This window comes from Mastigoproctus giganteus, chromosome 12, assembly GCF_048544385.1.
Source record: "Mastigoproctus giganteus isolate SK-2022 chromosome 12, ASM4854438v1, whole genome shotgun sequence".
In the NCBI taxonomy this organism is placed as follows: domain Eukaryota; kingdom Metazoa; phylum Arthropoda; class Arachnida; order Uropygi; family Thelyphonidae; genus Mastigoproctus; species Mastigoproctus giganteus.
Genome location: NC_143586.1, coordinates 97,279,965 through 97,297,163, shown reverse-complemented (window position 1 = coordinate 97,297,163; position 17,199 = coordinate 97,279,965). Strand labels below are relative to the sequence as shown.

The 17,199-nt window shown below is 39.8% G+C and overlaps 1 protein-coding gene across 2 annotated transcripts in view; it reads right to left on the bottom strand.

Annotated features, from left to right (window-relative positions):
- Nucleotides 1-8,128, bottom strand: part of LOC150077291 (mediator of RNA polymerase II transcription subunit 25-like) — a 763,048-nt gene extending 754,920 nt beyond the window's left edge. For both annotated transcript variants that reach the window (XM_090386696.1, XM_090386697.1), the window contains exon 1: nt 8,031-8,128. The gene's annotated coding sequence lies outside the window, so the exon portion shown is untranslated. The remainder of the gene's footprint in view (nt 1-8,030) is intronic.
- Between the last annotated feature and the right edge of the window lie 9,071 nt (nt 8,129-17,199).

Here is a 17,199-nt window from a genome sequence, read left to right as displayed (position 1 = left end):
AGGGTAGCTGTATCCAGCACCATGAAAGAAAACCTAATTAGACGAACCCAGCCTAACAGGGCCCCCAGAATTGCCTTGCCCTACCCTGAATAGGGAACTGGGGGGTCCCCACTCCTACTAAGTAATTATGAAGGACAGGGAGAGTCGCAGGCAGCCAGGGATGCAATTGAACTGAATAATATTAGTAAGCTGGTTGCATAGGGATGCAATGTAGAATGAAAGAAAGGTGAGTGAAATGAAAGAATGCATGAGAGTGAAAGAATTGAATGAGTGTAATGAGCACTGAAAGAAAGTGATAAGGTGAAATAAGGATTGTGGTAAAAGGGAAAAAATGCTAGTTCTGGTGAAAGAGACTGAATGAGTGTTATGGTAAATGGGAGTGAATGAAGGAATGAATGTAACTGACTGAATGAATACACAGATAATAATAAGTTTAGTTTAAACATACTAACTCAAATTGAACCCAATACTAACACCAACACACACACACACACTGCACTCTCCCCTGGCTTGCAAGATATGCAGCAGCTGGGATGGCACTTTATCTGAAAAATAACAGCGCAGTGCAGTCAGAAAGAGATGAATAAACGAAATGAATGCCATAACGATGACTGAGTTGGTATGGAAGTGGGAAAGAACAAACTAAATAATATTGAATCTAATTACTAACCCCTAATCTTATTTCTTTCAATCTACCTTTACTTAAAATTAATTATTAGGTTTTAGTATATTAATAGTAATAGTAATGGAGGCATGCATATGAGCATTAGCATTAGTAGAGGCATATTAGCATTAGTAGAGGCATATGATGCAAGAAAGCAAGCTTATTCAGCATCAGCCAAAAAAAAAAAAAAAAAAAACCACTACTCCCATTTCATCCCTCCATTCGTTCGAAATACCTGTCCAGCTGAGCCTTAAATTTGTTTAAGCTATCAACAACAAGCAATGGAAGTCTATTCCACAAACCAAATGCCCGTTGGCTAAAGGCAAATTTCCACACATCTATCCGACCTTCCTCAATTTGAATTTATGCCCTCTCAGGTGATTATTCTGAGCAAGAGGAAGAATCCCATCGGCACTGAGCATGCTCAAGCCATTCAAAGCCTTATACACCTCTATCAGATCACTTCGCCGATGCCTAGTCTCCAGGCTCTGTAATTTCCAAAACTTAAGCCGTTCTTCGTAAGAGCAACCCTTTGTTCCTTTCACTAATCTTGTTGCCCTTCTCTGTACTCGTTCCAGCAGCTCTACATCCTTCTTGAAATGAGGCCTCCACCTGTACACAGTACTCAAGGTGTGGCCTGACCAATGCCTTATACAAGGGAATGATCACATCCCTGTCCCTGCTAGAAAAATTCCTGTATATCATTGACAAGACACCATGAGCTACTCTTGCAGCTCGTCTGCACTGCTCACAGAACTTCATATCTGCCTGCACAATTACCCCCAGGTCCTTTTCATTCTCTACCACTGTCAGCGTAGTACCACAGAGTTGATACGTTGATCTGGGGTTACTGTTTCCCATATGTAGTACTTTACATTTGTCAATGTTAAACTTCATTTGCCACCTCTCAGCCCATCTGCTCAACCTTTCCAGATCCTGTTTGTGTCCCTTCACTGTAGTGTCCTTAACAACCCTGCCAACCTTTGTATCGTCTGCAAACTTGGACATTAAGCCTGATACACCATCATCAATATCATTTATAAATACAGAAAACAACAATGGACCCAACACTGAACCCTGAGGAACTCCACTAATAACAGTAGTCCACGTTGAGCAGTGTCCATTGATTACCACACTCTGTCTTCTGCCACTCAACCATCCCTTTATCCATAGCAGCATTTGCCTCCAATGCCACACTTCTCCAATTTGTGCAGCAGTCTTCCATGCACAACAGTATCAAAAGCCTTTCTAAGATCCAAATATATAATATCAAAGTTATTCCCTGCATCCAGTTCTTTTGTGACTACATCACCGTATCCAATCAAATTGGTCAGGCAAGACTTCCCCTTAACAAAACCATGCTGTGTCTGAGCTATAACTGAATTCTTGTCCAGATGATCCTGCAATGCTTCTTTAACCAGTGCCTCCATTAATTTTCCTGGAACCGAAGTTAAACTAACAGGTCTATAATTACTTGTGTGAGCCTTTGATCCTCCTTTGTAAATTGGGGTTACATTTGCACATCTCCAGTCTATGGGTACCTCCCCTGAGTCCAAAGAAGCTCTCATAATTATGGCTAGGGGTTTGCTTACTTCCTTTGCTGTCTCCTTTAATATAACTGGATAGATCCCATCCACCCCAGGTGCCTTTTTTATGTTTATCCTCAACAATTTCTCCTCCACTTTCCTCTCAGTTATTAGAAAATCATCTAGCTCACTGCCAATGTTTACTTCACCTACGACATTCCCCTTCCTGAATAACTCCTCATGTGTGAATGTAGATGGAAAATACTCGTTTAGATTGTTAGCCACCTGAGCAGGATCCTCAACTGTTGAACCATCAACATCCAGTGGACCAATCTGATTCATCCCTTTCCTTCTTGAGTTTAAATAGGTAAAGAACTCTTTTCTGTTTTAGCTGCTGATGCGCCAATAAAACAAACCAATCAATCAAACTTTTCTGTTTTTCTTTGCATCCTTTGCCAAGGATTTCTCATAATCTGCCTTTGCCTGCCTAATCTCCTTTGTGACTTGGTTACAGACCAACTTATATCTATCATAGGCTTCCATGTCACCCATTAATTTGTATGTATCCCATGCATTTTTCTTCTCTGCCATATGTCTCATTAGTTCATCTGACAACCATTTAGGCCTGAACTTTGAACAATATTTCTTGGTTGGTATGTAAAGCATAGTAGCTTCCAAGATTAGTTCCTTGAATGCTTCCCATTTTGAATTTGCTGTTGGTAACATCATCAGTTGGTCCCACTGTATAGAATTTAAATACTGTCTCAGACCATCATAGTCGCCTTTACGAAAGCAAAAACCCTTCCCTTTACCTCTGATGGTAGTTACCTCCTTGAGTAAATCCCACTTCAGCACACTGTGATCACTGCCATACAGTGGTTCCTTTATCTGCAGATTCCTAATGCATGAAGAATCACTACTGATAATCAGATCAAGAGTATTACTCCCTCTAGTTGCCTCCCAAACATGCTGGTGCAGAAAACAATCATCCAATAAATCCACAAAAGCCTTGCTAGTGTGTGAGTGACCAACCCACAAATTCCAGTCAATATCTGGGAAATTAAAATCCCCCATTATAAGACTCTCTGATTTACTGGCCCATTCTATTTCCCTGTACAGTATCTTATTATACTCATCAGAGTCATTAGGCCTATAGCACACTCCTACTCTCAATTTTGATTTACCTATGCCACACCAACTGACTCGACACTGCCGACACTGCATTGATGTCGACTGGCTTCACTTCCTTGGATTTTATGTGTTTTTTAACTAATAGCATAACCCCTCCTCCCTTCCTATCCTGTCTATTCTTTCTGTAGACGTTGTACTCCCCAAATTCCAGTTCTGCATTCCTTATATCTGTGTGACACCACGTCTCTGATATCCCAACAATATCTGCCTTTGATGTTTCGAGCAATACCTCAAATTCATTAAATTTATTTACTAAACTCCTAGCATTGGTGTGCACGCAAGTATACATGCACCTGTTTCTATTCTTGGCTACCCTAACACAACCCATGTGTTTACTTGTACCGCAATGACTTCCAGCAGTCTCTGAAATATCCTGCATCTTGTTTTTCAGGCTTCTGCTCATTCCAATAGAAGCAGTGCAAGAATCTCTTTCACCTCTGCCAGTGGCTACTGTTAATCTATTAGTCTTTGTCTCCCCCCAAGCTAGCAGTTTTCCAACCCACCTAACACTGCCTCAATAGCATCAGCAAATATTCTTGCACCCTTTCTATTTAAGTGTATCCCATCCCTGTAGAAGCAATCTTTCCTGTTAACAAGTACATTCCAGGCTGAAAAAAATTCTACCCCTTGAGCCTTGCACAATCTTTCCAGGGCTGAATTGATCGACAAGGCTCTCATCATATACTCCCTCCTATCGATACAAGAAAGCAAGCTTATGCAACATCAGCCAAAAAAAAAAAAAACCACTCCCATTTCACCCCTCCATTCATTCAAAATACCTGTCCAGCTGAGCCTTGAATTTATTTAGGCTTTTATCAACTTCCACAATGAGGGATGGAAGGCTGTTCCACCAACCAACTACCCGCTTAAATAGAATCAGCCAAAAAAAAAAAAAAAAAAACAATTCACACATCCATTCCCTCTAAAAGTTTCTCCAGTTCCTCTTTCAATTTATTTAAGTTACACTATATACCACTGCATTCCCCCCTGGTGTGAGATAGAGGTTTGTTATTTGGTTTTTAGCAGCATTAGCAACTAAGGCCATATTGCTCTAGGAATATGCGGTGGTCATTCCCTGACCTTTGTATTTGGTGGTCACAGGCTCGAACCCCGGTCTAATCAAGAAGCGTATGCTACGCACTGCTGCTCCTGCCCACCTGGCTACGGAAGCATCAAACAGGTAGTAAACTCAATCTTATTGCATTTGCGATAATACCAATAGCTGGAATTCTGTGGGGTTTTACATTATTATGATGAAATGTGTGTATCCCTTCACTGAAATCTTCGGTCATATAAAAAATATAAATTTTCAGAATCTTCTCTTCATCCCTATATTTTAAGCTTCATAAACTTGTTACTCTGTATCTTACTTGTGCAATTGGTGAATTAAGTAACTTGGCCTTACGTACGTTGCGACTTATTGTATACACAGACATATGGGAAAACCTCAGACAGACAGACACACACACACACAGAGCTTCCCTAAATATCTGCCCACCTGTTTTATATTGCAAGGTATGAAGCACAAAATGTTATTACTGAAGGAGAGCTTAATTTCATATAAAGGGTACATGTGCATAATAAAGTGGCCGTTCAGCATATAAACATATTTTGGTACAAATATGGTCATAAAAAATAATCATATTAAAAGAATATTCATAATATACTAAAATAAAAATATGTTTAGGCCAGAAATTAAGATTCCACTTGAAAAAAGATGATCAAAAAAAAAATTTTTTTTGATTTTATTTTTATTTTAGAAAAAACTTTTCTGTTAGACACCTATACAACAGTTAGCACTTTGAGAAAGGTTATATAAAATTTCATTCACTGAGAAAAAACTGACGTGTTCATTTAAAAATTCAAGATTTGCAATCATTGACAGAGGTCCTCTTAAGCTGCACGAAATTAGAGCTTGTTATTTGGTTTTTAGGAGCATTAGCAACTAAGGCCATATTGCTCCAGGATATGCGATGGTCATTCCCTGACCTCTCCGCATCCTCCATATTTGGTGGTGATGGGATCGAACACCAGTCTAATCAAGAAGCGTGTGCTACGCACTGCTGCTCCTTCCCACCTGGCTACGGAGGCACCCGAAATTAGAGCACAAGATTTTCCCTTTAAGTGATATTTCTTATGAAAAATATTTTTGTGCTTTATAACTGTCTTCACCAAACAAATACTTGCAGATAAGCTTCCTTAGATTCACTATGCTCTCTCTCACAGCAATCAATGACTACAAATCCTCCTCACAACCACAAATGCCATACTAGCAGCATTCGAGAGCCATTACAAACTTGCCATAACTTACATAGATATTGAGGCTGCATTTGATGTGAATGTCCCGTCTCTTTTGTGGCTTTTACAATCATATTATAACATCAAGGGAGACATGCTTTGTATCTGCTGTCCTCAGCAAAAGAGGTTGGTGTGACTTGACACAAGAGGAAGATACTACTGGAGGACTGTTACCACTGGAGTACCACAGGGGTGTATTCTTTCTGGATTGTTCACAGCAATTATTGCCCCACTGGTGCAGAATAACCAAAATCTCATCTCCTATGCAGATGACCTTAAGATTCTTATCCCAATCAGGCTCAGTTCCAACCTCATCCACAACCACTAACCACATTAATAATAGTCTTTTGGAAATTGCATCCTTTCTACATGATCAACCCCAGGAAGACCAATGTTCTCTCTGAAGACCAATCCTGATGTGATTGCTCCCACTTTTGATAACGCCCAATTCCCTGTTGTTACTTCACATTCTGACAAGTGTAATTTTTGACCCCAAACTCTGTTTTAATATGCAGAGGGATAAACTTGCCTAGCAGGCTTTGAGTCTTCGTTAAACAACAAAACAAAATCTGTTACACATTAAAGACCCCAAAATAATCAGGAAACACATCAGAATGATTATCTACCCACCATTATGATACCCGCATTGGAAGTATGGGCCTCAGCAAACCAAATAACTAAAAAACCTCTCATTGCATCTGAATATTGGCTACTGAAATAGGCCAATTGGAAATCCAATCTGCCGCTACAAGCTAGAACAACAGCATTAGCAAATGCAATGGGGTTCCCCGTCTCTCTGCGCTTACTGATTCCCAGAGATTGGTCATCATGGTAAAAATGGTTGTGCAATTTATCTCAGAACCATCCATATGGGATACATGCTGCTGGAGAATCCTATCACTACCTTGCAGACTACTCCTAGATTAGCCACCCAGAATTCAAGATTTTTCCTGACAGATCGATTCCTCCCTTTTCAGATGCTCTCCCAGGAATATACAAACTTTTTTTTAGTTTATTTTCACCTTGTATGTCTTGACATTGTTAACCCCCTGGCATGCATTCTATGACAGGTCAGTTGCAACATTCAATTCTCTGTAACTATCTTTTTCTTGGTTGCAATAAAGATTCTCTCTCTCTCCCCATTTTTTATTTTGTAAATGCCATCTTGCAACAATTTCTAAAAATTTCTTTCTTAGATAGAGAAATGTGCTAAGATCGGCTGGGGTGCTAAGGAAATGTGGGAATTTGGGGCTCCAACTCCTCGTGGATGTATATTTCAACTTTTGTGGCAAACAAATATTACGGTCCCAGGAGCATGCCTAGTGGCTTCTTCATAAATGCCACAGCTCTGATAGCAAACTCGTCTCTGTAAATAATGTATCTGTTAGACTGTACCAGTAACTACTTTAAGCAACATTATTTTTACACATCATTACTGCAATAACTCTTTGGAATTTCTGTTCAGATCCAGTACTGTTACCACTACATTCATTTTCTTCAATGTCTTAGTAATTTTCCTTTTCACACTGAGTTTCATTTAATCTCTTATAATACCATCTTCCATCCACTCTGATTACACTACCATGCATTGCAAATATTAAAGGTCTTGAATGGGTTGAGAACGCTGAATTCAGATGGGATTCTTCCACTTGCTCAGACTACGAACATAAGGGGCCATAAATTCAAATTGAGGAAACAGTTGTAGAATAGTTATGCAGAAATCTGCCTTTAGCCAGTGAGTGGTTAATTGCCGGAACAAACTTCCATCTATCATGGAAGTTGATAGCTTAAATAAATTTGAGGAACTGGACAAATTTTTAGAGGGTAAGGTTGTCTGAAATTGGGTGTTTTTTTGTTTTTTTTTTGGCTGATGCTATTACTACTATAAGCTCATACGCTTGCTTTCTTGCATCACATGGATCTATTACTACTAATAGAGGTACTACTATAAAGTACACCTTATGAAATCTTACTTGCAACTAAGATTACATGGAATGGCATGATTCCAACTTGATTACATGTAGGGGGTGGAGGCTGTCGGTAATACTTACCACAATGATAGTAGTTTATGAATAATAAAAATAAATTTATAGCCTGTATATATTAAATTTAAACAATTTCATAAAAAGGCCGATTTTGTAAGCCAGAATATCATCCCGCCCTGAACGAATCTCGCGTACCCACCCCGAGTAAGGTACTATCAGTTGAATACCAATGAAATAGCATATGATCTACTTAGCTAATGGATTAGGGGCAACCAGCATATCATCCCTGGGGCGACGATGTACTAGTTCCGCCAATGGTTTTATTCTTTATTTTAATATCAGCACCAAGTAATCACATAGAAATACCTCTTTATAAAATGTTTATTTCTGGAAAATTATGAAGTTTCTGGCTGACGATTTCTTTGTTTCAAATTTAAAAAAAGCGACACAACAAACACACGAACTAAAACCATTCTAAATAACACAAACACTAAACCCAAATTGCACAACGACCTTGTTAAGAAAAAAAAAACTGACGCCAACATCTAAAGCAACGAAACGACACCTGGATTCAGGGATCAAAGCGTTTAAATTGATGTATTAAGGCAGTGTCAAAAGTCCCAAACTTTTTTGAACCGCGAACCACTTTCAACATAACGTTTTTAAAGACGTTTTTACTACGTTTTTAAAGACGACATTACGTAATAAAAATTATTATTAAGTATTATTTATACTTTCTAAAGCAGTTATTGATTAATCCAAACTAGATTTTGAACAGGCTAGGAGTAGAAAACTTGCTTCTTGCCCTAATGGTAGTCCAGCATTCTGGTCTTTCCAAAGCTTGGCCGCAATTTTTGCCCATCTCTGTTCCCGCCTCTTTCAAAGTCAGATGGTTCTGTTGCCGCCAAAGATAAAGGTGCCCGGTTAGCAACCTATTTTTTTTTCAACCCATGTATTGATGATCTTAGTAAATCACCTCAAACCTTTCCCAGTTCACTTCATTCAATGAATCCTGTCGTTTTCCATCAAAAGAATGTCAAAAAGATTTTGAAGAATCTGATGCTATGAAAGCTCCAGAACCGGATGTTATTTCTCCACTTGTTCGTAAAACTTATGCACATAAATATACTCCTGTTTTGTGTCGTCTTGTTTCACTTTCTTATTCCAAAGGTATTTTTCCTGGTTGGAAATTTGCTCATATCCAGGCACTACCTAAAAAGGATGAAAAATTCATTCCATCTAATTACTGTCCCATTGCGATTACTTCTACTCTTTCCAAAGTAATGGAGCAATCAATTAACTGCCAACTAAAACTATCTGGAAATCTTTCATCTGGTCAACAATCGCCAGTATGGATTCCGTCATTGTCGTTCCACTGGTGATATTCTGGCTTATATACAACTAGGAAAGAACTTCAGCAAGAACTTCTAAAAGAGATAGAAAACGGAATAAAGACATAAGAGAGTAAATGGAAGTGAAAAAGAATATTACTGACACTATCAAATAAAAGCGTTCAACGTGGTATGGACATGTAAAACGAACGCAAGAAACCAGATATTCAAAGGCTATCCTGGAATGATGCCCCCTGGAAGGAGAAGAGTAAGCCCTAGGAGGACATAGATGAATGGAATATGGGAATGCATGACAGCCAGATGTTAACTGACCAATACACCTTAAACCGCACTTTAGGGAGGGAAAAAATCCAACCAAAAAATAACTTTAGGTTGAGGAAACCCATAGTAAATGAAAATAATGCTCTTGAAGATGCATCTAGGGACAAATTCAATGGAAAAATTTTTGGTGAAACTTAAGGCATTGCTGTTGATATTTCAAAGGATTTTGATCATGTTCGGCATTAAGGTCTTCTAAGTAAGACTGCATCCTATGGTTTTCCGCTGTTCTTTGTGATTCGGTATCCAGTTTTCTCTCTGACCGCTCACTGTTGGTCAAGGTAGACGGCTCTCTTTCTCTCACTCTTTTCCTCTTGTATATTAATGACCTTTTCCAATGACCGGAAATCCTATCCATAGTTTTGCTGGTGATAGCACATTACTTTCCACCTTCCGGTGTGAGAAACCCTGCCCTGCTCAAACAGCTTCAATTTCTCGAGTATCCGCTGCCAAATCCTTAAATGCTAATCTCCAGGCAATTCTCCAGTGGGGCAAAGAAAAATTAATCTCAATCCTTCTAAAGTTCACTCCTGTCTTATATCTAGTAAAACGGATTCTTCTGATCCTATGCTTATCATCGATGACACTCCGATTTCTAGGCAAGATCTTGGGGATTACCATGACTTTTAATCTCTATTGGCAGAAGAACATTACAAATATTGCTTCCTCTGCATCTAAAAATCTTGGTTTTACCTTCTACTCTCGGTGTTACTTTTCTTCTAAACAGCTGTTTACTCAGTACAAATCGGAAATCCGCCCTACCAGGGAATATTATTCTGAAGAACAACAATACGTATGTATCTAGTAAAAAGATTTTAATTATAGATAGCTACATCGGAGCTTTCGAGACAATCGTGACTCATGGAAAGCTACTGTAAAAATTCGTATCAAATTTTACAGTAGCCTTCCATGCGAAACAGTGTCAAAAGCTTTCCTAAAATCCGAGTATAAGATATCAAAACTATTTTTTGCATCCAGTTCCTCTGTAACCACATCATAGTATCCAATCAAATTTTGTCAGACAAGACTTTCCCTTAACAAACCCATGTTGTGTCTGAATTATTGTTGCAGTCTTGTCTAGATGATCCTGCAAAATGCATCTTTAACCAGTGACTCCATTATTTTACCCGGAACAGATGTTAAACTAACTAGTCTGTAATTATTCGTGTCACATTTCGATCACCCTTAGTGAATTGGGTACACATTTGCAAATCTCCAGTCTGTGGGGACTTCCCCTGAGTCTAAGGATGCTCTCATAATTATGGCTAAGGGTTTGCTTACTTCCTTTGCACCCTCCTTTAATATCACTGGATAGTTCCCATGTACCCAGGTGCCTTTCTTATGTTTAATTTCAACAATTTCTCCTCACGTTTGCTGTCAGTTATTATAAAATCATTTAACTCCCTGTTAAATTTTGTGGGCCTGTCGTCTTCTTCATCTACTACTTCAGTAGATCCCGCAGAAACATAGAACACAATTTCGTCATCCGTAAAAATTTCGTAACCTACATCCGTTGCGTCTATATCGCACAAATTTTTGACATCGTCTTCATTTAAGTTTTTGAATATTGGCAAGGATTTGCAAATTTCTATTAAAACTGGTGGTGTGAAACTAGAATCTTCTTGTTCTGCAGAGTCAGATTGTACTGTTTGAGATGGTCAGAGCTTAGTCCAGGCATATTTTAACATCTTTTCAGGAACACTTAGCATTAGCATTAGCATTAGTAGAGGCATTTGATGCAAGAAAGCAAGCTTATGCAGCATCAGCCAAAAAAAAAAAACCACTTCCACTTCACCCCTCTGTTCGTTCAAAATACCTGTCCAGCTGAGCCTTAAACTTATTTAGGCTATCAACCTCCACCACAAGGGATGGAAGTCTGTTCCACCAACCAACCACCCGCTGGCTAAAGGCAAATTTCCGCACGTCTATCCTACATCTGTCTTTCCTCAATTTGAATTTATGCCCTGTCAGGTGATTATTCTGAGCTAGAGGAAGAATCCCATCAGCATTGAGCATGCTTAAACCATTCAAGGCTTTATACACCTCTATCAGATCACCTCGCTGGTGCCTAGTCTCCAGACACTGTAATTTGCAAAACTTAAGCCTTTCTTCGTAAGAGCACCCCTTTGTTCCATTCACTAATCTTGTTGCCCTTCTCTGTACTCGTTCCAGCAGCTCTACATCCTTCTTGAAATGAGGCCTCCAGACCTGTATACAGTATTCTAGGTGTGGCCTGACCATCGCCTTATACAATGGAATAATCACCTCCTTATCCCTGCTGGAAAAATTCCTGTATATCATTGACAATACTCCATGAGCTACTCTTGCAGCCCGTCTGCACTGCTCAGAGAACTTCATATCTGCCTGCACAACCACCCCCAAGTCCCTTTCATTCTCTACCACTGTCAGTGTTGTACCATAGAGTTGATACGTTGCTCTGGGGTTGCTGTTTCCCATGTGTAGTACTTTACATTTGTCAATGTTAAACTTCATTTGCCACCTCTCAGCCCATCTTCTCAACCTTTCCAGATCCTGTTGCAGAAGCATAGTGTCAGTAGTGTCCTTGACAACCCTGCCAACCTTTGTATCGTCTGCAAACTTGGACATTAATCCCGATATACCATCATCAATATCATTTATAAATATAGAAAACAATAATGGACCCAACACTGAGCCCTGAGGGACTCCACTAATAACATCAGTCCACGATGAGCAGTGTCCATTGATTACCACTCTCTGTCTTCTCCCCCTCAACCACCCCTTTATCCATAGCAGCAATTGGCCTCCAATGTCACACTGCTCCAATTTGTGTAGCAGTCTTCCATGTGCAACAGTATCAAAAGCCTTTCTAAGATCCAAGTATATAATATCAAAGTTATTCCCTGCATCCAGTTCTTTTGTGACTGCATCATAGTATCCAATCAAGTTGGTCAGGCAAGACTTCCCCTTAACAAAACCATGCTGTGTCTGAGCTATAACTGAAGTCTTGTCTAAATGATCCTGCAGTGCGTCTTTAACCAGTGCCTCCATTAATTTTCCTGGAACAGAAGTCAAGCTCACAGGTCTATAATTACTTGTGTCAGCCTTTGATCCTCCTTTGTGAATTGGGGTCACATTTGCACATTTCCAGTCTATGGGTACCTCCCCTGAGTCCAAGGAAGCTCTCATAATTATGGCTAAGGGTTTGCTTACTTCCTTTGCTGCCTCCTTTAATATAACTGGATAGATCCCATCCACCCCGGGTGCCTTTCTTGTGTTTATCTTCAACAGTTTCTCCTCCACTTTACTCCCAGTTATTTCAAGATTCTGTAACTTACTGCTAGAGTTGAATACACCTCTGGCATTCCCCTCGCTGAATAACTCCTCATGTGTGAATGTCGATGCAAAATATTCATTTAGTTTGTTAGCCACCTGAGCAGGATCCTCAACACTTGACCCATCAATATCAAGTGGACCAATCTGATTCATCCCTTTCCTTCTAGTGTTTACATAAGTAAAGAACTCTTTGCTGTTTTTCTTTGCATCCCTTGCCAAGGATTTCTCGTAATCTGCCTTCGCCTGCCTAACCTCCTTTGTAACTTGGTTGCATATCAACTTGTATCTATCATAGGCTTCTGTGTCATGTGTTAATTTGTAAGTATCCCATGCATTTTTCTTCTCTGCCATATGCCTCATTAGTTCATCTGACATCCATTTTGGCCTAAACCTTGAACAATATTTCTTAGTTGGTATGTAAAGCCTAGTAGCTTCCAAGATAAGTTCTTTGAATGCTTCCCATTTTGAATTTGCTGTTGGTAACATCATCAGTTGGTCCCACTGTATAGAATTTAAATACTGTCTCAGTCCATCGTAGTCGCCTTTACGGAAGCAATAACCCTTCCCTTTACCCCTAATAGTAGTTACCTCTTTGAGTAAATCCCACTTCAGCACACTGTGATCACTGCCACCTAGTGGTTCATTTATCTGCAGATTCTTAATGCATGAAGAATCACTGCTGATAATCAAATCAAGAGTATTACTCCCTCTAGTTGCCTCCCTAACATGCTGATGTAGAAAACAATCATCCAATAAATCCACAAAAGCCCTGCTAGTGTGTGAGTATCCAGCCCCCAAATTCCAGTCAATATCTGGGAAATTAAAATCTCCCATTATAAGACACTCTGATTTACTGGCCCACTCTATTTCCCTGTACAGTTCCTTATTATATTCATCAGAGTCATTAGGCCTATAGCACACTCCTACTCTCAATTTTGATCTCCCAATGCTTATGTCACACCAAACTGACTCCACACTGCACTGTCCAGCGATGTCGACTGGCTTCACTTCCTTGGTTTTTATGTGTTTCTTAACTAATAGCATAACACCTCCCCCCTTCCTATCCTGTCTATCCTTTCTGTAGACGTTGTACTCCCCAAATTGCAGTTCCGCATCCCTTATATCTGTGTGACACCACGTCTCTGATATCCCAACAATATCTGCCTTCGATGTTTTGAGCAATACCTCAAATTCATCAAATTTATTTACTAAACTCCTAGCATTGGTGTACACGCAAGTATACCTGCACCTGTTTCTATTCTTAGCTACCCTAACACAACCCATGTGTTTACTTGTACCACAATGGCTCCCAGCAGTCTCTGAAATACCATGCATCTTGTTTTTCAGGCTTCTGCTCATTCTAATAGAAGCAGTGCAAGAATCTCTTTCACCTCTGCCAGTGGCTACTGTCAATCTATTGGTCTTTGTCTCCCCCTAAGCTAGCAGTTTTCCGACCCACCTAACACTGCCTCGATAGCATCAGCAAATATTCTTGCACCCTTTCTATTTAAGTGTATCCCATCCCTGTAGAAGCAATCTCTCCTGTTAACAAGTACAGTCCAGGCTGAAAAAAATTCTACCCCTTGAGCCTTGCACAATCTTTCCAGGGCCGAATTGATCGACAGGGCTCTCATCATATACTCCCTCCTATCGTGTCTGGGCAGAATTGCAGACACTTTCAAATTCAACCCTAATTTTCGGCTTTTGTTCAACAGTGACCTGTACTTGTTAAGTAATTTGTTAAGTAACTTTGCCACCTATCAGCTGCGTTATAGATAGCATCCTCTATAGTACATTCCTTCCAGAACTGTTCTACCTCTAAATTGTTTTCACATAGTGCAAAGTTCTGTATTTTCTATACCGCCTCTTAAAACTCTCGATAATGCCCTGGTCCATTGGCTGTAATAGGCTAGTTGTACTAGCTGGAAGAAATATGCAATGAACATTGTTATGTGATGGAAATTTTTCTAAATCGTCAAGGGGGTGGGCAGGAGCATTGTCCATCATCAAAAGGGCTTTTTCTGGGAGGTTTTTTTGTTTTAAGGTAAGGAAGAACTTAGGGACAAAATTCTTCTGTAAACAATTGCTTAAAAATTTCTTTGTTCATCCAAGCATTATTTTGGGCATAATATATTACAGGCATAAATTATAAATCATAATTCAATCGGCAAGGCAAAAAAACGTGGGTTATTTGCCTTGCCGATTACTGCTAATGTTATTTTGTGGTCCCCACTAGAATTGGAACAAACATGAAATGTTAAACGCTCTTTCCTTACCTTAAATCCTGGGGCTGAAGATTCTGAGCCAGATGCTAGTGTTTTTTGAGGAAGTGCTTTCCAGTATAATCCTGACTGGTCACATTTATACACCTTTTCCGGGCACAGTCCAAGATCAATAATACGGGAACTTAGTTTTTCGTGATAAGGCACTAGGATTTCACTGTTAGCACTCATCTTCTCTCCTTCAATCCGAAGTTACCGAATACTGTGCTGCTCCTTAAACCTATGGAGCCAACCTTGAGTTGCTTTAAAATTTGGGTCACCGTTCAATTTTTGATTCATTTGGAGCGCCTTTTCAATGATAATTGGTTGACTTAATGGAATCCCTTGGGAGCGCTGCTGTAAAGTGTAAAGTGTTCGTTGTCTAACGGCCCAAGGGGTTTCTCCATCTAAGTGTTGTGTACTCTGTTTGTGAAACACAAAACACTGTGAAGGCCAGAGATTTTAAAAAGTGTAAGGTACATGTTTATATTGTGTAGTGTCATGTTGTGTTATTCCTCTGACCTTTTAGCCGTTGGGCCCCTAGTGGGACCCCCCGTTGCCCACACTTAACCCCGAGGAGGCAGGTCAGGCATAGAGGGATCGCATTAGAAGTAAGTACTCTGGCAGGCCCTGCCACCTAATTTCCTAAGATTTCAGTGGCAAGGGCCTAAAAAAAATATAAATAAATAAATAATAATAATAATAAAACAAATAAATAAATCAATAAAAAAATAAAAATAATAATAATAATAATAAAATAAATAAATAAATAATAAATAAATAAATAATAATAATAAATAAATAAATAAAAAATAATAAATAAATAATAATAAAATAAAAAATAAAATAAAATGCATATTTAGTTAGAGTAGGGGTGAAGACTGAGGAAGGGGGGGATAGGTAGAAATATGGGGATGATAGGGAAGGCAACCCCAGAAAGGTCAGTGGGGACTGGCCCCACCAGGAGGAAAAAAGGGGGAGGAAACCCGTCTCCTCCCTCTCCCTACCAGGGCAGGGGGTATTAAAGTGAACCAAGTTAGGGTACCTGGTTTGGAATGCTAGTTGGCCAAGAAAAGCAGTTGACATCTAATGGCACGCCGGTGGCGTTGTCAGTCTTTATCTAGGAGATTGTCTTATTGGTCACATCCGTGAGAGTCAAGTCCAGAAGTATAAGAACCTTTTGTCTTTCTTAGATTGTCTTAATTTGTGGGTTGTCTCTATTCAAAGGTAGTTATCTTTGTTGGGTGGCATTTTGGAGAATGTATGGTAGTTCACACCAATGATGGTAATGCTGGTCAAGTTTAGCTGCCTTGTTCCAGTACCATCAGGGTCCCTGGGTTCATTTAGTAGAGGGTTATTATGTTGCTGCAATTAGTTGTCTTCTCCTCAAGAAAAGCTGCTGTGCGTAGTTGGTGAGAGCTTGATACTCTTCCTTAGTATCCAGTAAGTGGTTTTCTTTGCCTTTTGGTATATAAGTCAGCTTTGTGATAAGCTGGCAGCGGAGGTCATCGTAGAGGGGGCACTCGTGCCTGAGGTGATCCCAGTCCTCAATTCCTCCACAGGTGCATGTTGGGTCCTCTTCTAGGCCAAAGTTTGTTAGCTTTGCCTTTATTGAACCATGGTCAGTAAGCAAATACGTGGCATACAGGCCTGGAGAAAACCAAAATGGGGATTTTGGATAGATTCTGCTAACATCTGGGATGAATCTCCTGGTGATTTCCCCCCTTGGTTGAATTTGTCCAGCGATCCTGCCACACCCGCTGCATGTGTGCTTGAAGTCTCCTCTTCTCAAATTTTTGGTTGTTGGTAAGATTCAGCTCGAATCCCAAGCAGGTCTGAGACACGCCCTTAGCAAGATGATACAACATTCCATTTCTCACCACCTCCAGGTCGAGGGGGATGGCCTCCACCAGGACCTGGAGGGCGTGAGTACTCAGAGTGCAGCAGGCACGAGAGATGGAGAGCAGGACCGTGCGTTGATTGGAATCCAGGATTCGTCTGTTTACTGCAGGGGTGAAGACTGAAGTTTGACAAGTCGTAACCTTGCCAAACCAAATTCCGGCTGCATATGTAATCATGGGAGCGCTGCTGTGTGAAACATATAAACATGGCCTTGTCCAATTTGTCAAGTGTCGCTATAGCCAGCCTTTCTCTTTTCGAAAAGTTTCCATCAGTAGCCTCTGTTTTGCACATAAATTCTTCAATTTTCTCTCTATTCTTTTTTATATTTTTAATCGTGATACTATACATTTCCTAGAGTTTTGATGCACTTTCACTTTTACGAAGACA